This window comes from Tamandua tetradactyla, chromosome X (assembly GCF_023851605.1).
Source record: "Tamandua tetradactyla isolate mTamTet1 chromosome X, mTamTet1.pri, whole genome shotgun sequence".
NCBI lineage: Eukaryota > Metazoa > Chordata > Mammalia > Pilosa > Myrmecophagidae > Tamandua > Tamandua tetradactyla.
The window spans coordinates 154,935,264-154,958,339 of NC_135353.1; the positions used below are offsets into that span (position 1 = coordinate 154,935,264).

Genomic DNA, 23,076 nt, shown 5'->3' on the forward strand with positions numbered 1-23,076 from the left:
TTTCATCTTCTTGGCTATTAATATCCAGTTCTTCCATGCCCAATTATTATTATTATTATTATTATTATTTTACATGGGCAGGCACTGGGAATCGAACTCAGGTCCTCTGGCATGGCAGGCATGCATTCTTGCCTGCTGAGCCACCTTGGCCCGCCCTTCCTTTTTTTTTTTTTCATGCCCAATTATTGAAAAGAAGATTTTGTCCCAGTTCAGAGGAATTGGGAGCCTTGTCAAAAATCAGTTGACCATAGATTTGGTGGTCTGTTTCTGCACTCTCAATTCAATTCCATTGGTCAATGCTTCTGTCTTTGTGCCAGGACCATGCTGTTTTGACCACTGTGGCTTTATAATGGGTTTTAAAGTCAGGGAGTGTTAATCTTCCCACTTTGTTCTTCTTTTTTAGGATGCTTTTAGCTATTCAGGGTCTCTTTCCCTTCCAGATGTATTTGGTAACTAGCTTTTCCAAATCTTCAAAGTACATAAGATTGTTTTAATTTTGATTGGTACTGTGTTGAATCTGTGGGTGAATTTGGGGAGAATTGACATCTTAAGTATATTTAGGCTTCCTATCCATGAGCAAGCAATGTCTTTCCACCTATTTAGATCTCCTTTGATTTCTTTTAGCAATGTTATGTAGTTTTCTATGTACAAGTCCTTTACATCCCTAGTTAAGTTCATTCCTAAGTACTTGATTCTTTTAGTTGCTATTTTGTGTGAAATTTTTTCCTTAACTGACTCCTCAGCTAGGTCATTGCTTATGTATAGAAATGTTACTGATTTTTGCACATTAATTTTATATCCCACCACCTTGCTGAATTTGTTTATTAGCTCAAGTAACTTTGCTGTAGATTTCTCAGGATCTTCCAAGTATAGTATCATATCATCTGCAAATAATGAGAGTTTTACTTCTTCCTTTCCAGTTTCGATGCCTTTTATTTCTTTGTCCTGCCTGATTACTCTAGCTAGAACTTCTAGCACAATGTTGAATAATAATGCTGACATTGGGCATCCTTGTCTTGTTCCTGATCTTAGGGGAAGGCTTTCAATCTCTCTCCATTGAGTGAGATGCTGGTTGTTGGTTTTTCATACATTTCCTTTGTCATATTGATATAGTTACCTTTGATTCCTATCTTTTGGAGTGTTTCTATCAGAAAAAGATGCTGAATTTTGTCAGATGCTTTTTCAGCATCAATCGAGAAGATCATGTGATTTTTCTCTTTTGATTTGTTAATGTGCTCTATTACATTATTTGATTTTCTTGTGTTGAGCCATCCTTGCATTCCTGGTATAAACCCTAATTGGTCATGGTGTATAATTCTTTTAATGTGTTGTTGGATTCGATTCGCTAATATTTTATTGAGAATTTTTGCATCTGTGTTTATTAGGGAGATTGGTCTGTAGTTTTCCTTTCCTATAGCATCTTTACCCGGTTTTTGGTATTAAAACGATATTAGCTTCATAAAATGAGTTAGGTAGAGTTCCTTTTTCCTCAATTTTTTGTAAAAGTTTGAGCAGGATTGGCATTAGTTCTTTCTGGAGTGTTTGATAAAATTCCCCTGTGAAGCCATCTGGCCCTGGGCTTTTGTTTGTAGGAAGATTTTTGATGACTGAATCTCTTTACTTGTGATTGGTTTGTTGAGATCTTCTGTTTCTTCCTGAGTCAGTGTACTTGTTTGTATGTCTCCAGGAATTTGTCCGTTTCATCTAAGTTGTCTAGTTTGTTGGCGTATAGTTGTTCATAGTATCCTCTTATGATTTCTTTTATTTCTTCAGGTTCTGTGGTAGTGCACCCCTTCTCGTTTCTGATTTTGTTTATTTGCATCTTTTCTCTTTTTTTCTTTGTCAGTCTTTCTAGTGGCCCATCAATTTTATTGATTTTCTCAAAGAACCAACTTTTGGTTTTATTGATTCTTTCTATTGTTCTTTTGTTCTGCCATTCATTTAACTCTGCTTTAATCTTTGTTATTTATCTTCTCCTATTTGCTTTGGGGTTAGTGTGCTGTTCTTTCTCAAGTTCTTCCAGGTGTGCTGTTAAATTCTTGATTTTTGCTTTTTCTTGTGTTTTAATATAGGCATTCAGGGCAATAAACTTCCCTCTCAGCACAGCCTTTGCCGCATCCCATAAGTTCTGCAGATGTTATGAGAATAAGTTGTATTCTCATTTTCATTCATCTCCAGATAGCTACTGATTTCTCTAGCAGTTTCTTCTTTGACCCACTGGTTGTTTAAGAGCGTGTTATTTAATCTCCATATATTTGTAAATGTTCTCATTCTTTGGTGGTTATTGAGATCCAGCCTCATCACATTGTGATCAGAGAAAGTGCTTTGAATAATTTCAATATTTTTTTAATTTATAAAGACCTGTTTTGTGCCCCAGCATATGATCTATCCTGGAGAATGTTCAGTGAGCACTAGAGGAGAATATATATCCTTGTGCTTTGGGGTGCAATGACCTATATATATTTGTTAGGTCTAATTCATTTATCAAGTTATTTAGCTTCTCTGTTTTCTTGTTGCTCTTCTATCTGGTTGTTCTGTCTATAGAGGAGAATGGTGTCCTGAAATTTCCTACTATTATTGTTGAAACATCTATCGCTTCCTTCAGCTTTGCCAATGTCTGTCTCATGTACTTTGGAGCTCCTTGATTGGGAGCATAAATATTTATGATTGTTATATCTTCTTGGTGAATTGACCCTTTAATTAGTATGTAGTGTCCTTCTTTGTCTCTTATGATGTCTTTACATTTAAAGTCTGTTTTGTGTGATATTAGTATAGGTACTCCTGCTTTCTTTTGATTACAATGTGTGTGGAAATCTTTTTCCATCCTTTCACTTTCAGTCTATTTGTATCCTTATGTCTAAGATGAGTCTCTTGTAAGCAGCATATAGATGGGTTGTATTTCTTAATCTATTCTACCAATGTGTATCTTTTAATTGGTAAGTGTAGTCCGTTAACATTCAAAGTTATTACTGAAAAGGTGTTTCTTGATTCCACCATCTTATCTTTTTAATATTCTTTTTTGGATCTAAATATTCTTTTCCCTCTTTCTCTTTGTATTCTTTAAATGACCCTTAGTGGTACTTTTTAATTCTGTACCTTCCTCCAGACCTCCCTCTTCTGTCTTTTTTTTTTTTTTTTAGCTGGCAGAACTCCTTTTAGTATTTCTTGTAGGGCCGATCTCTTGTTGACAAATTCTTTCAGGACTTCTTTGTCTGTGAAAACTTGAATCTCTCCCTCAGTTTTGAATGACAGTTTGGCTGGGTATGGAATTCTTGGCTGAAAGTTTTCTCTTTCAGGATCTTAAGTATATCATAGCACTTGCCTCCTTGCCTCCAAGGTGCTAATTGAATAGTCTGAACTCAGTCTTATTTGGTTTCCCTTATATGTCATAGATTGTTTTTCTCTTGCCCTTTTCAGGATTTCCTGCTTCTATTCAACATTTGACAGAGTGATTATTATGTGCCTTGGGGAAGGCCTATTTGGATTTATTCTGTTTGGAGTTCGTTAGGCTTCTTTGACTTAAATATTTATGTCCCTTATGAGGGTTGGGAAGTTTTCACCCATTATATCCTCAACTACTGTTCCTAGTCCTTTACTCCTATCTTCTTCTTCTGGGACACCAGTGATTATTGTGTGCTTTGTTTTGCCTGTCATTTCCCTGAGATCCAGTTCAGTTTTTTCCCTCTTTTTTTGTCATTTGCTGTTTTGAGTTTTTGAAATCAGTTATCCTGTCCTCTATATCACTTATTCTTTCTTCTGTCTCTTCAAATCTGGTGTTGTGTGCCTCTAGTATGTGTTTTATTTGGTCAACAGAGTCTTTAATCTCTGTAATATCCACTATTTTTCTATTTATTCTTTCAGATTCCTCTTTATACTCTTCTACTGTCTTCTTGATCTCCTTTATGTCATTTCCTATTCCACTTATTTTATTAAGTAGTGTTGTATGAACATCTTTGATTAGTTGTTCCAATGTCTGAGTCTCCTCTGGTGTTTTAATTTAGTCATTAGGCAAGGCTATATCTCTCTGCATAGTGATATGCTTAGTGATCTTCTGCTGTCTTCGTGGCATGTAAATATCTTGATTCATTTACTTTGGGTGTTGATTTCCTTCAGTAGTCTAAGGCCTTGTGTTTTTGGGATGGTTATAAAGCAGGGAGCAGGGTATGATGTGGGGCACTCTGTGTGATGATTAGTTTCAGGGCAGTTATAGGTGCAGGTTGGGGATGTTATGCTGATGCTTGTGAACATGGGTACCCAGCAGCCAGGGAGGATGTAGCTGTGCGGGTGTACCAGTCTAGGGGGCTTAACCCTGGTGTGCACTGGTTTAAGGTACAGGCCTCTTTGTGTGCATGCGTAGAGCTGTGGCAGCAGGTTGACGTTATGCCTTTGTGGATTGGGGGCAGATGTCACCTTGCTACAGGGGTCAGCACTTTATCAGAGCTGGGAAGTGAGGCTGAGGGCTGTGCACATGCGCAGTTCTAGGACTGCTGTAAAGTGTGGTTCCTAGAGCTGAATGACGTGATTGAGAGCCTGTGTGTATGTGTGGGCCTAGAAGTGCTGTAAGCTGATGCACAGAGCTTGGGGGTGGGGTTGGGTGAGCCTGTGCGACACTGTGGGCAGGGGGTCAGGGGTAGCCTGAGTTTGAAGGTTAGTGCCCACAGCCTTTATGCTCTGGCAGCAGCCTTCAGGGAGCAGGAGGGGGAGGTAGTGCTCAGGAGGGGTGCAGGAGAGGTGGGTTGGACTGCACTTGGGGTGGGGGGGTGGGGCAGGTATGTGCACTGGGGGCTGGTGGAGTGGGGGCTCCTGGAGCGTGGGGAATGGGAACAGGTGACAGGGTTCAGGTGCTTGGGGTGTGGATTGAATTGCTGGTCACAGGGCTGCACTGGTGAGGGTAGCATGCCCAAGGAACACGGCCTGTTTACTTCCTTGTCCTGTGTACCTGTCCATGCACTTCCACAGCCTCTGCTGCTCTGTGCCACCACACCAGGCTACAGCTTTCTGCCTCTCAGTTCCTCAGCCCCTCCAACCAGGTCTGTCCCATGTGGTGCAGAAAGCTCTCCCAGGTCAGCTGCACTCCCGAATCATTGCCTCAGTTGCCCTACTATCCCTTCTCTGACTTTTCCGTGGAGCATACCCAACTAATTTTTGACACACGGGCAAAAGCAATCCAATGGAGAAAGGATAGTATTTTCAACAACCAGTGCTGGAACTGGTTACCCATAGGCACATAAATGAACCTTGACCTAAACTTAACACCTTTTAAAAACATTCATTTGCTTGGACCACAGTGGCTTAGCAGGCAGAGTTCTCACCTGCCATGCCAGAAACCCGAGTTTGGTTCTCAGTGCCTGCCCGTGTGAAAAAATAAAGTAAAATAAAATAACATTCATTCAAGATGGATCATGGATTTAAATGGGAAACATAAAGCTATGAACATTTTGGAATTAAGCACAGCAGAAAATCTTCTGGACCTGTGCCTGGGTGAAGAGTTCTTAGACATGACACCAAAAGTATTATCCATTAATGAAAACATTAGAAAATAAAAAAATTAGATCTCATCAAAATTTAAAACTTCTGCTCTGTGAAAAACCCTGTAAAGAAAATGTAAAGAGAAGCTATAGACTGAGAGAAAAGATTTAGAAACCACATTTCTGACAAAGGACTTGTGTCTAGAATATATAAAGACTTAATAGTGTAATTATAAATTATAATTATAAACAGTATAATTGTGAATCCAATTAGAAAATGAGTAAACTGCATGAACAGACATATCACCAAAGAGGATATACGGATGGCAAATAAGCACATGCAAAGATGTTCAACATCATTAACCATTAGGGAAAGCACCTTAAAACCACAGTGAGATATTGCTACTTTAGAATGGCTGAAATAAAGAATAGTGATAACATCAAATGCTGGCAAGGATATAGAGAAACTGAATCTCTCCTATATTGCTCGTGGGAATAAAAAAAGTTCAGCCACTCTGGAAAATTGTTTGGCCGTTTCTTATAAAACTAGCTATGCACTTACCATATGACCCAGCGATTACAGTTTGGACATTTATCCCAGAGAAATAAAAACTTAGGTTCACATGAAAACCTGTACACAGATGTTCATAGCTGCTTTATTTGTAATAGGCCCAATCCAGAAACAACCTGAATGTCCTTCAAGGGGTGAATGGTTAAGCAAACTGTGGTAGAGCCCTGCAGTGGAATATTACTCAGCAAGAACAGGGAATGAACTCTTGATACATGCAACAATGTGTATGGCTCTCAAGGGCTTTGTGAAAAGATGCCAATCTTAAATATTATATATTGTATGATTTAATCTTTGTAACATTCTTAAAATAACAAAACTATACAGTTGGAGAACAGATTATTGATTTTCAAAGCACAGTAATGGGGTATGGGGGCAGGAAGAGAACTGGTGTGATTCTGAGTGGTAAGCATGAGGGAGTTCCTTTGTGGGAATGGAATATTTCTGTATCTTGATTGTGATAGTAGTTACACAATCTGCTCATCGAATCAAATTGCATAGAATTGTACACGCACATCAGTGGTGGATGGAAAACTGATGAAAACTGAATAAGGTCAGTATGGAACCAATGTCAAATTCTTTGTTTTAATGTTATACTGTAGTCATGTAAGATATCACCATGGAAGGAATCTGGGGGAAGGATTCATGGGACACCATCTACTATTTTTGTAAAGTCTGGTGAGTATATGATTATTTCAAAATAAATAGTGAAAAAGGAAAAAGAAAAAAAAAGAACTCCAGTGGAGCTCAATCTTGGCTACGTATGAGTATCAACCTTGGAGAGCTTTAAAAATTCTGAGGTTCAGGCTGTGCCTGGACTCATCAGTAATTCTGGTTGGGAGTTCTAGTATCAGGATCTTTCAGGATTCCTAACCCTTGTCCTTGTCATTTTCCATTTAATTAAAGAACAAACAAACAAAAACCTTTTCCTTTCTTTACAGTTCTTAGCTGACCTGGGTGTAATAGTCATCTCTGGAGGGAGGAGGCATTGTCTTATGATGGTCTAGGCTAGGATTTAGGGAAGCTCCAGCCTCTGCTCTGAGCACTTACATGGAAGCAATACCATTTAGTCTGTGGCATGCCTTTAGACTGGTGAAGCCAATGATAGATGTGAACTCAGAGGTGGCAGGAGAAAAGCAAAGAGTAGAGGCAGTTGGTGAAGTGGGGGGCCACTGGGAGTATGGACTTTAGAGACCATGTTTTGAAAGGGCCCAGATGTAGGCCTGGTCTCCTGGGGCAGTCTCCTCACATGTCTGCTCTGAGGCTCCTTCCAGTTTGCCCCACACCAAGGGTAGCAGGGGATGATGGTCTTGAAATGCAAATCTGTTCATAAAATTCTTTCCATTTATCCCATATACCCTTAAAATCCTTCCTTGGCCACTTTCCCTTGTTTGTAGGCTAGAGACAAACATATTTGACCTGCACAGTCCTATGGTGCTGCAGCCCCTGACTTTTTTTCCAGTCTCATCTCCCCTCTTAATGTACCTGCACCCCATTTGTGCTTCCTTAGCCTCAGAGCTCAGCTCACGCTTTCACAGGGAAATCTTTCTCGACCTCTCATTTTTGTAAGCCTTTGTAACACCCTGTCTATCTCTGCCTCTGTTTTTCTCTCTTTAGGATGCTCTTCTCAATTTATTGTGTGAAGAAATTACCCAATCCAAGTTGAAAGTGGACCTCAGATGGTTATATTATACAAGCTGTGAGGTTTTTAAACTTATGATAAGGGACTGAAGGGAAATTTTCTACTCATTGCAAGGAAATGCTCACTTCTGCTTCAGTGAGCCAAGAGCGCTTCAAGCTCATGAACCTTCAGCAGGTTGTCCTTAGCCAGCCCAGCTTCTACAGTGAACATATTCTTACATGGGTCACCCTGTAGCTGAATTACTTCTCCATATTCTAGATGCTCAGTTACAGTACCATTGCAGACAAATTTCTTCTTAAATGCCTTTACTAGTTCCTCTTCTATTGTAATCCTCTGCGACCTCTGGGGCAATAGCAAGGGTCTTCCTGCTGTTCTCTGTTGCATTCTTATATAATCCTCAGGCCCAGCGGAAGTGGGCTGTCACCCTTATTTGCATTAGTAGAGGGGTTGAAAGAGTGGTGAATCTGGATCACTGACCTATGATAAGATTCCTTTTCCTGGGTAGAAACAGCTTTTGGAAGGCTGTGTGTGTGTGTGTGTGTGTGTGTGTGTGTGTGTGTGTGTGTGTGTGTGTGTGTGTGTGTGTGTGGTGGGGGGAATGGTGTGTTGGGAAGCAAGAGGGCTTGAGCGAGAGGCTACTGAGTCCTCAGTGGCAGGGACTTCTGTTTTTGTGGTTGTTTGACGGATGTCCCTTCCTTCCTGGACTGTCAGTTCCATGCCCTCTGTTCAGCGCTGTGCAGTAGTGCTTATAAATATTTGTTGAGTGAGTGAAGAACTTGATTGCTTGTCTCCTTACATGTTTGCTTATTGAGTCCACCATGAGCTCAGCCCCTACTCTTTGGTTGGTGGTCGCAGTGGCCACTTAAATAGCCCATGGTCTTGGTTTCTTTACTGCCAGAAGCAGTAGGGCTGGAGCTAACCCTCTTGGCCCCTAGGAAATGTACTAGGGGCAGGTACTGTGGTGGAGTCCTAGCAGTCTGTTTGAAGGTGATGTGCTTAACAGCGCTTTTGGGTATCCATGCTTAGTTGACATTTGCATTCCTGATTTTTCTTTTTACTAACTTAGAAGAATACTACATAGCCTAAAAATTTGGGCTATAATAATGTATGAAGTAATATAAAAATATGATACAAGAGAGTAAAAAGCAGGCTATGTAATTGTATATGCAGTGTGATTACAGTTGTGTTTAGGGAAAAGTTTCCAAACCGTGTGTATAAGTAATTAAATAAAAGCTAAAATGTTGATGGTGGGTTTTTTGTCTTTATTTAAAATTAAAAATTACTTTTATATAATTTATTGACTTTTCTTCAGGGATTGAAATGCATTCGTCCTTCGGCCTCTTGTGATTGAAGTAGCTCCCAGGTACATGCTACATTTATAAGGTTTTTTTTTAAGTTCCCCTTGTCTTTTGAGTAAATATAAGGTTAATGAAAGTACCAGATAAGCTGGGGAAATGAATCTCTTCATTTGTAATTTAGTCTGAATTTTTAACAGGTCTGTATTTCAACGAGTGTGTAGTGATAAAGCATCTTTATTTTATTACAAAGTAGTGACTAAGAGCACTGGTTTTGGAGTCAGACCTGTGTTCTAGGCTTTGAAGTAGTTATTTAGCCTCTCTGAGTTTGTTTTGTCATCCATCCATCCATCCATCCATTCATCTGTTCATCCAATGTTTATGGTGTTTACTCTGTTCTAGGCACTGGGGAATACTATGATGAACAAATCAGATAAAACCCCTGCTCTCATGATGCTTACATGCTAGTGGGGTAGACAGACAATAAGCCATAAACATAATAAATAAGTTATATGTATGTTGGAGAGTGATGAGTACTGAGAAAGAAAAAACAGTGATGGGGGATATGAATGTTTGGGAGTGGGTTGCAATTTAAAATAAGGAGGCCAGAAAATGCCTTACTAAAATTGTGACCTTTCAGTCAACATGAGAGGAAGAGAGCTCTGTGGATGTTTGGGGAAAGAGCCTTTCAGGTAGAGGTTACAGTTTGTGCAAAGGCCCTGAGGAGGAAAGTCCCTCGTGAGTTGGAGGAACAAGAAGGAGACCAGTATGCTGGAGGCGAGAGAATAGGGGAGAGCAGGAGGAGACAGTGTTAGAGGTCATGGAGCTCCAGATCTAGTAGGGACACTGAGGACTTGTGACTCTAGAAGTAATGGGCAGTTCTGAGCAAAGAAGTGATATGATCAGAGATGTTTTAACAAGTTCCCTCAGGCTGCTGTGTTAAGACTAGACCACAAAGGTCAAGGGTGGAAGGAGGAAGAGCAGTTTGGAGGCCAGTGCAGGAATCCAGGGAGACCAAGGGAGTGGCTGTGGGAGTGGTGAGAAGTGGTCAGGTCTTGGATTCCTTTGAAGCAGAACCAACAGGATTCGCTGATGAGACTGGTTGCGTGGTGAGAGAGAGGAGAGTCTGGGATGATCTAAGCTTTTGTACTGAGCAAAAGAAAGCATATTAAGGACAGGTCCAGGCTAGAGACTGGGATTTGGGAGTCATCCAAAGCCCAGACTGGATGAGATCACCTGGAGAGCGAGTACAGCCAGAGAAGAGAAGAGGTGCAGGGCACCCCAGCCTTAAGAGTAAAACCTGTAATGGAGTCTGAGAGGGAGTGGTCAGAAGAGAAGGAAGAAAACAAGGCAAGTGGGGTGTTCCAGAAGGCAGGGAAAGAAAATTTGTGTGTGGGGGGAGTGATTGCCCAGGTCATATGTCACTGATGAGTCAAGTGCCTACCCAGGTGGTTCCCACTCTAGTGGGGTGACAGGTAAGAACACCAGCCATCCCAGCATCAGGCACTAATTGTTATGCCAGATGTGGTTCTGGAGTGGCCTGGGCCCAGATTCCTGCTAATGGCCTTTCTTCATGTCTCTGAAGCATTTTCTTCATCTGTGAAAGGACATACATAATACTGGTAGCCTTGTAGAGTTTTTGTAAGGACTAGAAATTTTATGTGCTGGGTACTGGTAGGCTCTGGGAGCACGGCCATGAATAAATAATAATGTATGTTGAGTCCAGCTACACGTTAATAATATTATTGCTGATGATCCCCTGGTGCAAGGGGAGCTTGAAGTAGGAAACCCTAACTTAGTGCCTTTTTTTCCAGTATTAGTCCAAATATGGGCATATAATTGAAAATTGCTACTATTGTTAACTAAAAACTATAATGCCCTTCTACTATGTTCATGCATTAAGCACAGAATAGCTCTAAGCTTTTTTCCATCTGATCAGTGTCATTGAAGCTCTTAAACCACATTGTAAGAATTAGAGACAAATAAGACTCACATGTCTGCCAAATGTACACATTATTATTCAGGCTGATATATTTTTACATGAAAGAAAATTCATGTATCTCCAAGAACAGGAAACCGATCGTTCCAAGTTTATAGCACAGAGTAAATATGACATGTTGAACGAAGTCTCTTTTATTTGAAGACACCTTAAGGAATATATGCCATTTTCCTAAGTTTTATTGAAAAATGTGAAATGAATCAAATGTCTTCATATAGGAACAAGTTACATGATAACTGAACTTTAACTTTGTAGATTTTCCCATCCATCCATTCAACTTTTACTAAATGATTATCTTCTTAAAATAATATTTTTACTTAATTTACCATTAGATTTTTTGTTTTTGTTCAGGTTGAAGGTAGAGAACTATATGTAAAAACATCTGTAGCTGGATAATACTGATAAGTAAATATTCTCTCTTCCCCCCCCCCCCTTAACTGACAGAAATACACGTTGTATGCTGGAAGAATATTTGTTTTGCTCTCGTCTCTCTTAGAGGTGATTTCAGCCTTTTCTGAGTCCCCTGTAAAGCTGGTCAGGTCAGTTTCGTTACTCTTTATTGAGGGCCTGCTTTGTGTCCGGCTCCTGGAATGCAGGGGTGGTAGCTGTAGACTAAGTGAGATCATGCTGTAAGACAATGTAGAGTGTGGTGTTTGGTACAGATACATCAGTCAATGAATATTAGCTTTTAACATAAATATTAAGCCACTCTGAGACCCTGGAAAAAATATTTAGTTGGTGTTTATCAGTTGGGTCCTCTGAGAAGCAGATGCTGAGATGGAGTTAGGAGTGCCAGACGTTTATTGAGGGAAGAAGGCATAACGCCCAAAAAAGATAAAAGGAAGGCTGGAGCTGGGCAGGGAGAGCCCCAGGCTGTGATTTGCAGATCATTTCAGCCAGCCTAATAAGCTATCTGTGGAATGAGGTGCATAAAGTTAACCTTGGCCTTGTTATTCACTTCAGTAAGCATTCAGCTGGCTGTTTTGCTTGTCACAAGGGAAGGATTGTTTCATTTGTTTTCATACTTCCTCTGGGACCACCAAGTTTTTCCTCAAGAAAACCACCAAAGGGCTGATATCATGTGTCTGGGAGTCTGGGTGAAAAACAAAGTGGCCTTGACAGTCTGCTTGTGTTTGCAAGCAGAGAGGTTGTCCCAGTCAAACCACATCCTGCCCTGTAAGTTTCTCGAGGCAGATGGTCCCAGATGGAGGCCCAGAAGAAACCACATGAACCCTGCCAATCTGAAAGCCCCAGGGAGCAGTGACCCTAGAGCAGCTCAGCCATGGGGATCAGTCCCTAGGAGGTACGGGGAGACCCTGGCCACTATCTCCCCTTAAAGCCAGCCCTTCTCCTAAGGAGACAGTACAAGGCAATGGCTGCCGATAAAGGCTATGAAGTTGGTTCTATTCCAGTTCTGGCTAACTGTGCAAAGGGGGGCTGTGCCGAAGCTCTCAGGGGTGTCTTTTTCTTGGCTGTAAAATGAGGCCATTGGTCTAGATTTGAGCTAGCTAATAAGTACCAGTACAGTGTGGTCCAAATTAGAAGTACAAACAATTTTTTTTTGATAAATCATGGAAGAAAAAAATAAAAAATGTGCTTATTTAAAATATTGAATTGATGTACATTTGAGTCATGATTGTGATAAAATGTCATTGGACTTGATTTAAGTTTTAAAATGTGAGCAAATTATTAGCAAGGTTGTGCATATTTGGACAGTTGTAATCTTCAGTCAGATATGGTTTGCTTTCAGACCAGATACAAGTAAAGACAAGACATTCAAATAAATAGATTGACAGATTAAGGGCAAAATATACATTGTAACTGCTTTAAAGCGTGCAAATGATCAAGCTGTAACTGCTAAACCTGAAGTTAATGTAATATTGGTACCTTCTTGGGCACAAATAGAAAAATAATCAAGTATATTGTTGTCATTCTAATTGACGTTTAACAGCTTGGTTTATATTCACAATTCAATCTTTAACTGTTTTTCTTAGCTGCACAATCATGAGTGTGTGCAACTTTTTACTCCAAATCCTTGAAGCTGGAATAATTGCTAACCTGACTACAAAAAATACATTTGCCATATGCAAATAGTTTCAGTTATGTTGTGTTAAATGAGTAATTACATTAGGTTCTGGTGACACAATGTGAACTATTAAACACATTCAGATATGGAGCTGTCAGGTTTGTGTGGTTTCAAATGTTGAGAAATAACTTTTGTGTGTATTGATATTTCTTCAGGGACTGTTGCGTTATTTGATTCAAAATGTCACATGACAGATTATCTCTCTGGTGCATATAATCCATGCAATTATATTGTGAACTTCTCCTGTGTGTGGTGGTTAAAAATCCATACATCTCACCTCTTTTTTAGTCTCTCATTTTTAAAAATTCAGTTGAACTCATCCTTTAATTTTAAAGCTTGAATTTAAATGGGTTCCATTAACAGATATTTAAGGTGACAGTCAGGTTCTAGTGCTGCCAACTTTAAACTGAACACCCTCCTCAGCCCTCAAATTGGATATGAAATCTCACTCAGGGCCTGTTGCAATGCAGAGATGAAGCTGATTTGTAAATAGTCCTTGTAACAACATAGCCCACTTGACAAACAATGGTTCTCAGGCAGAATGAAGCACGTTATATAGCTATCCAAGTGGTCACCCTGATTGTAATTCTGCCTGGGGTGCAACTCACAGAGCCACACATGATAACTGTCATTTTTATTTTATTACTTTTTCTTCTGCACATATGATAATTAAAGCCATAGATTCATCATTGGTAGATTCATTCCGTCTTAGTCTCATTACAGTCCTGTCTTCATTCATTATGATGAAGTCCAAATTAAAATTCAGCTTAAGAAAAACTATCCTTTTTTCTTTTTAATTGGAATGTAGAAATGAATATTAAAGCACACAAATAATTAAAAGCAACTCCCTTTGATGATGAAACTTACTGCTGGGTCATTTTGGACTGCATGGTCCTTGGGCTTCTCCATGTACCTGTTGTGATGGCAGGGATTTGTAGATTATTAATGTCTACCCATCTTGTGCCATAGTGGCTCAGATGGTCGTAAGTACATAGAAGAAGCATATTAAATATTCATCTGGTTTAGTTGAATTTAATATACAATCCTTAAGATGACTCTGAAATTTTGGAGTCTTTAAATGGTTCATTTTTTAGTAGCATAGAATTTATTTGCCATTATTTGAGATAGTGAATTATTTAAATAAAAAAGGAAAGCTCTTTCCACGAGGGTAGATTTTACCAAGCTGCAGCTGCTACTCATTTACATATGATTACTAATTATATTAAATTGTCAACGTGGGTAAGAGGAGAAGTGGCAGTCCTAAGGTTTAAGTTATTATGTTATTAAGTGTTGCATAATATATTGCAGTCTGAGAACTGGCTCTTGCTGACTGACCTATGGTCTGTTGGTGCATGCGTTAGGAACTTTAAATTTCTATGAATATTAATAACGATGGTTGGATATCAGTTTAAAGAACAGTAAATCAGTTAACATGTAAACTTTTCATATCCTTTGATTTATAAACATGCACATTTCAAAATAAATTATTCTCTTTTAGGGCATTTATTTTTCTATTTCAGTTTCTTCTTTCATTTTTTTGACCATGAAATTTAATGGTGTATTGGGATGATTTATATTTTTTCAGAAAAGTTTCTGAAATATTAAAAATAGTGGTTGTTTTTAAAAATTCAGGTGATCTCTGTAAATTGTTGAACAAGATGAACCAATGCTATATACATAGTTCAGTATTTCTATTATAGTACTATTTTCTGCCATGGCCATCTCAACCTTGACATTATATTTTGAAATATTACTGAAATATTAAAATATAGAAAAGCATAAGAATAAAACAGAATCTACCTACCTACCACCTAGTTTTATCACATATTAACATTTTGTCATACTTCTGATTCCTTCGGAGTAAATAAACAGCCTTCAGGTTTCATCTCAGGGGTGCAGAGAACCACAGTGACGTCCCTCCCACTCTTACAACAAGGAAAAATCTGGACTGACTGGAGATTAACAGGGAACTGAGGCCACAGGGCAAACAACCGTTTCAAAATCTGGAGAGAGAGAGAGAGAGAAAGAAAGAAAGAGAGAGAGCGAGAGCGAGAGACCTGAGCATTTGCTTACCTGGGGCAAAAACCACAAGATACCTCGCCAGATGCCATATAAATCGCTAGGAAGACTAAAGTACAACATATGACAAATTGCTGGAGGCTGAGTGTGGGCTAGTTTGAGAGTGTGATGCTCCTGGGGGAAGGGAAGAGGGGTGGATTCCTTTCCCCTTTGCAGGCTTTTCTTCCAGGAACCAATTCCCCCCGTATCTCACTGGGAAGATTGGTAAAAATCTCGAAAAAACTCCCTTGTTGCTGGCTGGGCAGAGGGCAACAGGAACCACTGAGAGATCCATTTAGACCCTTCTCCCTTAAGGAACAAAAGGCTTAATCTGCATGGGGCGTGGGAGAAACTGGTGAAATACCACTACAGCCAAGGGAAAGGAACCCGGGCTCCCCCCCAGCCCAGCCCAGCCCCACCCCCAGCCCCAGCCCCAGCCCCAGCCCCAGTCCCCATTTCACCAAGTAAGAAAAGAAGCAGAGTCTTAATCTGCAGGGGAAGGGCATCAAGGTTGTAGTCCTAGAACTCTGGTGGATACTCCCCACAGCTAGGGTAAGGAAGGAGGGAGAAGCTAGAATAGGGGCACAAGTGTTTTTGAAGGCTACACCTGCAAGACACAGGCCTGCTGTGCACTCCAAAGACTGAGGCTTAGAATATTAGAGAGCCACACACCGCTCCACCCCACCAGCACCCTAATAAGCCTCCAGTAATAATAACAGTGGATTTCAGCAGGGAGAGCTGCAGGAGACAGACTCTCTCTCTGAGGAACAGAAAAAATGGATGCCCCAAAGCCAAGAGAGGGGACAAAAAAAGAGATTACTAGAGGAATTCAAAGTCTCTTATGCCCATAGTAAGGGCAACTTACAACGCTGGTAACCATAGGAACCAAATTCAACACACTCCAACTCCTGCTGAGATCAGTATAAATCCCACATTAAAGGTCTGTTTACCTTGGTGTTGACTAATCTTATATACAATGTCCAGGTTTCGACAAAAAAATTACAAAGCATACTAAAAGGAAAAATTACAAAGCATACTAAAAGGCAAGAGAAAACAGTGTAAAGAAACAAAACAATCTTCAAAACCAGATGCAAATACAACAGCTGTTGGAACTGTCAGGCAGAGAATTAAAAATTGTTATGATTACTATGTTAAAGGTTCTAATGAAAAAGAACATGCAAGATCAGATAGGTAATTTCAGCAGAGAGATGGAAACTATAAGAAAGAACAAGCTACTTGGGTCCACACCTTACAAGACTGAAATCAAGGTGTTGGTCAGGCTGTGGTTCTCATGTGGAGCTCAGAGTCCTCTTTCAGGTTCATTCAGGTTGTTGACAGAATTCAGTTCCTTACAGTTGTAGGACAGAAACCCTCAGCAATTAGAGGCCAATCTCATAGACTCTTTACCACACAGCTGTTGCTTTCGTCCTCTAGCCATCAGGGCACTCTCTCTCTGCTGCTTTGAGAATTTTCACCTCTTTAAATCAGCCCCTCCCAGGATAATCTCTCTTCCCAGGACCTTAATTTCATCTGTACAATTCCTTTTGCCATATAAAGTAACATAATCATGAGAATCATATCTCATCATAGTGACTGGAGTCACTCACACTGAAGGGAAGGAGATTATACAGGGTGTATACACCATGGGATGTCTTAGAATTCTGCCTAACACTGGTTCTCTGAAAAAATCAGTGAAATTGAAGAGCCTGTAGCCAGACTAAACCAAGAAAAAAATAGAGAAGATATGTATTACCATTATCAGGAATTAAAGAGGGAATATCACTACTGGTCCCATATACATTGAAAGGATAGTAAGGGAATACTGTGACAACTGTCTACCTATAAATTTGATAACTTAGATGAAACAGACCAAGTCTTTAAGAGACATCAACTATCCAAACTCACTACAGAAGAAATAGGTAACTTAAGTAGTCCTATATTCATTTAAAAAATTGAATTTATATTTAAAAACCTTCCTAAAAGACAAACTCCAGGTCCCGATGGTTTCATGGATGAATTCTACCAAACATTTAAGGAAGAGATAACACTAATTCTGCACACTCTCTTCCAGAAAATAGAATAGGGAACACTTCCCAACTCATTATCAGCTTTGCTCTAATACCAAAAACGGACACAGATATTATGAAAAAAGAAAACTACAAACCAGTATCTCTCAGGAACACCAACACAAAAATCCTTAAGAAAATTTTAGCAAATGAAATCTGAAGATGTATAAAAAAGATAATATATCACGACCAAGTAGGGTTTGTCCCCAGAATGTGAGACTGGTTCAACATCAAATAATCAATGTAATTCACTATATTAATAGACTAAATATGAAAAACCATATGATCTTAACTCACATTAGATCAAATAATATTAAAATTGTTGCTCATAGTCCTTGGAAGCAACAACAGCAATATGATCACCTCAGTAAATGCAGAAAAAACTTTTAACAAAATTCAAAATCCATTCAAGATTAAAAATAAAACCCAAAATTGGTTCTTTAGCCTAATGAAGGATATCTATGAAAAAACTACAGCTGACATACTAAATGGTTATAAACTGAATGCTTTTCCCCTAAAATGTGGAGCATGGCAAGAACTCTTACCCCACCTATTCAGTATCATACTGAAAGTGCTAGCTAGTACATTAAGGCAACAAAAAGAAATAAAAGGCATATAGATGGGAAAGGAAGAAATAAAGCTGCTCTTATTTCCAGACAATATGATTATCTATATGGAAAATCCTAAAGAATACACCAAAATAAAACCTCTGGACATAGTGAGGTTAAAAAGGGTGTAGGATACAAGGTCAACATAAAAAAGTCAGTTGTACTCCTATATTCCAGCAATTAGAACCTGAAATTAAACAAAAAGAAAACATTTATAGTAGCCCCCCTTCCCATGAACTACTTAGGTATAAACCTAATAAAATATGTGCAGTATCTGTGTGTAGAAATCTGTAAAACATTGATGAAAAATCAAAGAAGATCTAAAAATATATATCACATTCATGGATTGGAAGACTCAGTGTTGTTAAAATGTCAGTTCTTAACCAGTTTCAGTTATAAATAAAGTGTAGTCCCCATCAGGATGCTAGCATGCGTGTTTGGTGAATGATGATATGCTGAAATTAAAATTTATCTGGAAAGGCAAAGGAAGTCGAATAGCCAAAATAATTCTGGAAAAGGAGAATACAATTGAAGACTCATATTAGCTGATATAACAACTTGCTATAAAACTACCGTAAATCAAGATAATGTTGGTCCTGATAACAGATACATAGATCAATGGAACAGAATAGACAACCCAGAAATAGATCAATAGAAGCATAGTTGATTTTTAAATTTTCTAGTCAATTTTTTTTTTTTTTTTTGACATGGGCAGGCACCGGGAATTGAACCCAGGTCTCAGGCATGGTAGGTGAGAACTCTGCTGAGTCACTGTGGCCTGCCCTAGTCAATTGATTTTTTTAAAACAATTTTTCTAAAAACTGTTTCCTAGATGGGCATTCTTCCCTATTAAACAACTAATAAAATATATGGTATATACATCATATATTTAAAACAGGGTAAGACAACTAATATCTAGTTATACATGAAAACAAACTTCAGGAGACAAACATTGAAAACATCTAAATTGTTATCTAAAAAGGATCTGGCTTTACAAATTGCATAATTCCAAGAAGAATTAGTATTTAAGGAATGTTTTGCTGATGGAAAAATAAATCGAACAAAATCAGTATGTCATAACATAATTATTTGTACAGCCAAAATATGTTTCAATTCCTATATGCCCTAAATGAGGTTCATATTAAATGAAAACATTAAATGTCTTTCAGTCTGTAAAAAAGGAATTCAGTTGTTCAAGTACTAAATACAACTTGATATTTTTCAAATCTACTCCCAGAAATGTGAATTGACTTTTAAAAAAAATTGTCAATTGCTACCTAATGTTATTAACAATAACAAGTATTATCACTGGACATATTATGTCATTTGTTTCTGCTATTGCTTTAATCACTATGATACAATATAAAACTTCAAATTCAATATATTATACACTGTTTTAAGTCTAATTAATTCCTTAAAAAGATAAAGTTCCAGATATAAAATTGGTAGTTTAATGCTCCAATTAAAGTAACCAAACAAATGTCTTATAAAAGATTTTTCTCGTAAAGAAGATAATGATAGTCACAGGTGTTTTTCTTTTCCTTCTCTTGTGAGCTTGTTCACATTGCTCTGTATGGCACAATTTTTTTCAAGTTAAAAAGCCTCAAAGAGAGATCCAAGCATGCTGAACAGCTTCCAACTCTTGTTATGCGTTTTTTTTTTTTAAAGCCAAAAATGGTTGAAAAGAGGTCTTTAGTTCTGGCAGCAGATTAAAACAAATTCTCAGAAATTCACATTTTCTTTAAAAAATTTCAGCTGGCAATTTTTCACACTGTAAGCTGAATACTTTTCACCCCCTTGCTCCTACAAACATACCTCTCTTTCCAATTCCTCCTCCTCTTCCAAGAGATCATACACCTGCTTTAACAGCTGAACCCCCAGGCCCTGGATTACATCATTTCTCAATACTACAAATATTCTCCTCATCTTTTCAGAACCCGGTGCAATAGCTGAAGGCAGCTGTTTAAATGGAGCTCTACTGCCTCTTCTGCAACTTTCCCATGAAGTGACAGTGTGTTGCATTATTTCTGATGAAGTTTGAACTCTGCTACTGGATTTGGTAGTGGGAGATCTTCATAGCTCTCCTTAGAGTCCAGTTTCAGGGTCTGAGTTATCAGTGGTACCAGGTCATTCATTTCATTTGTATGACATTCCCCTTCCTTGGAATACCCATGTGATTTAGTTGAGCTTATAGAAGAACTTATCTATCTTCACACTGAAAATGAAACACGTTCTATACCAGAGTAGTGCTACACTCAGAAGAGAATCTTTGGGCAGAAATGGCTGTGTTAGTTTGTAAGCTGCTGGATTGCAATATGTCAGAAATGGAATGGCTTTTAAAAGGATAGTTTATTAAATTACAAGTTCACAGTTCTAAGACCGTAAAAATATCCAAATTAAGGCATCTAGGAAAAGGTACCTTAATTCCAAAGAAAGGGCTGATGAAGTTTGGGGTTTCTCTCTCAGATCGAAGGGCACATGGGGAAGTCTGTTAGCTTTCTCTCCTCATTTCATAAAGCTTCCCTGGGGGCATTTTCCTTTTCCAAAGGTGTCTGGCTGTGTGGGCTCTGTTGGCTTCGGTGGCTCTAAAGCTTTTCCCAAAATCATTCCCTCTTAAAGGGCTCCAGTAAGCAACCCCACCTTGAATGGGTGGAGATGCATCTCCATGGCAACCACCTAATCAAAGATTACCACCCACATTTGGGTGGGTCACATTTCCATGGAAACAATCAAAAAGCTCTCACCCAGCAATATTGAATGGGGATTTAAGAACATGGGTTTTCTGGGATATACAACAGATTCAAATCAGCACATGGGCTAACCTTCCACCTGTGGTTTCCCTGGCTCTGCTGCACCCAGAGAATTTCTCCTCACTGAAGGGCCTGGAACTGCAGGAAACATTTCTTCCTGTGTCGGCTTTAGTCACCTCCTCCCTTGTGCTGATAATGGTCGATCCACTGATGATGAGACCTCCTTGAATTGCTCACAGACCAAGTGATGGCTGTACTTTGATATTCAGCATCCTTTTGTATTGATGTGAAATCTGCTTTTCCAACAGCAGGAAGAAAAGGCAAAAGTTGAGGAGGAACTTCTTTGGTTCTTTCCTCCCAACTGTGCTCAGTCTGTTCTCTTCTGCTGTCGATACTGACACAAAGAAGGTCCAGACCCAGAGCTGCATGGCTCTAAGCCTAGGTGGATTCTGTCTTGTTTTTCCAGAATATATTCACCAGCAGCTCTATCCTGGTCCTTTGGCTTTTGGTCTTTGCTTAGGGGTTGCAGAAACTTCACTATGTCATTTACCTCCCTGGTGGCATCAGAGCACCTTGTAGGAATCAGGTTTTTAGGATGGGTACTGGGCTTTATGTTATCTTGCAGCTGTTCCTCTTTCACTTGAAAAATATCACCTTTACCTTATAGCTCATTAAAGGGATCTAAACATCTTAGTTGATTCTCCTGAACTAATCCGTCGTTCATTGAGTTCCTCCTTTCTGCGGGTACAATGTTGATATTTACCATGCTAATGATGGCTAATGACTCTACAGCATTGCTCACGTCTGGTTTGCAAGGGTGGCCTTTCAGACTGGCAGATGTCTTCAAGGGGCCAGTGACCCAGATTTCTCCTGGGACAGATATTTATACTCACTCATTTTATATATATATATATTTTGGAGCCCTCAGGGTAGTATGGGTAGAGGGAGATTACATCATTATTTCATTCAGCCTTCCCAGAAACCACTGTAGCAACAGGTTTAGATATATAATATAAAATTTTTAAATATTGTTTATGAAGATTATTGCCTTTTTGGCCTCCAAAAAAACCAAGGAGATTTGGTGCTTTATGTGAGGTTGCTTCAGGATGCTCCTCATAGAAGGTCTTTCTTCAGCCCTTTTTCTCGCCATCTTTCTTATCAGTTCTGCTATCTCTTGGCTGTGATCTTTTGACATTAGTGGCAGCTTTCCTTCAATAATCCAATAAATTAAAGAATTCATATCTTTTGTATTGAAAGCATGCTTCAGGCTGGCCATTTCATAAACAGCGTCTCAAAGTCCAAACATCCGTTAGAACTTGTATGAGAACAGTTCAGGACTCATGTAGTAGGGTGTGCTGATGAGGGTGCTAGCTATGGCTCAGTGGTCCTCTAATACTTGGGTGATTCCCAGGTCTTCCACTTTGATGATGTTCTCGTTAGGCAGATGTTTTGAGTTTTCAGATCTCAGGGAAGGATGTCTTTTTAGGGAAATGCTGTAGAGCCATGGCAATCTGAACAAACCACTCCTTCACCTGACTCTCAGGCAGAAGCCAACCCCTCTGCAACTTGAGCTTTTGTTATAGAGCACCTTCTTCACAGAAGCCGATGGCAATGTAGGGCAGACCATTCCAACCCTTCCAATGTTGGCGTGCATTGGCTGAGACAAGAACTGTGCTTCCTGTTACTCAACTTACAGCTCTCAGCTGGAGGTGTATCTGTTTTTTGGTGACATACTGCCTGCTTTTCTGCTGGCATCTCGTGCGCTTTGCCTCCCTGTAGGTGCCCTTGCTCCCTGCCTACAAGTAGTAGGCATGTTCCTGGAGCAGACGCACATTTGGGCAGCAGACTGTGGTGGAAGGTACTGCTCATGCCCAAGAGATGAAAGTGGTTGCAGTGCTGTGGTGGCCTGGCCCTGGTGGAGTGCAGAGGCTAGGCCCATGGCCATGCTGTTCTGTAATGATTGTAGCTGATGCCCCTGCATGTGCTTCCCCTTCTCCTGGAAGACACCCCAGAGTCAGTTGATTTTTTATGTAAGTGCAAAGGTATTTCGATGGAGAAAGAAAGGGCTTTTCAACAGTTGATGCTGAAAGAATTGGACATCTGTATGCAAAGAATGACTCTAGACTCAGACCTCATCATACCTCATTCAAAAATTGATTAAAAATGGATAGTAGACCTGAATGTAAAATGTAAAGCTATAAAACTTCTATATGAAAATGTATGAGGAAAACCTGTGTGAACTTAGGTTAGGTGGTGAGTTTCTAGATAAGATACCAAAAGCATGATCCATGAAAAAAATTGTTAAATCAGGCTTTATTAAAATTTAAAACTTTTTCTTTGTGAAAAATACTGTTAAAAGAATGGAAAGACAAACCACAGATTAGGAGGAAATATTTGTAAATCATATATTTGACAAGGGACTTGTATCCCGAATATATAAAGAACTCTTAAAACTCGAAAATAAGAAAACAAACAGTCTGGTCAAAAAGTGGACAGAAGATCTGAACAGGCCCTACACTGAAGAAGATATATGTGT

General features: G+C 39.3%; 1 protein-coding gene and 1 pseudogene across 3 annotated transcripts in view; one reads left to right on the top strand and one right to left on the bottom strand.

The window, feature by feature from the left end:
- Window positions 1–23,076, top strand: part of SH3KBP1 (SH3 domain containing kinase binding protein 1) — a 404,653-nt gene that overhangs the window by 65,483 nt on the left and 316,094 nt on the right. The window lies entirely within an intron of this gene.
- Window positions 19,513–22,485, bottom strand: LOC143671037 (serine/threonine-protein kinase Nek4 pseudogene; annotated as a pseudogene).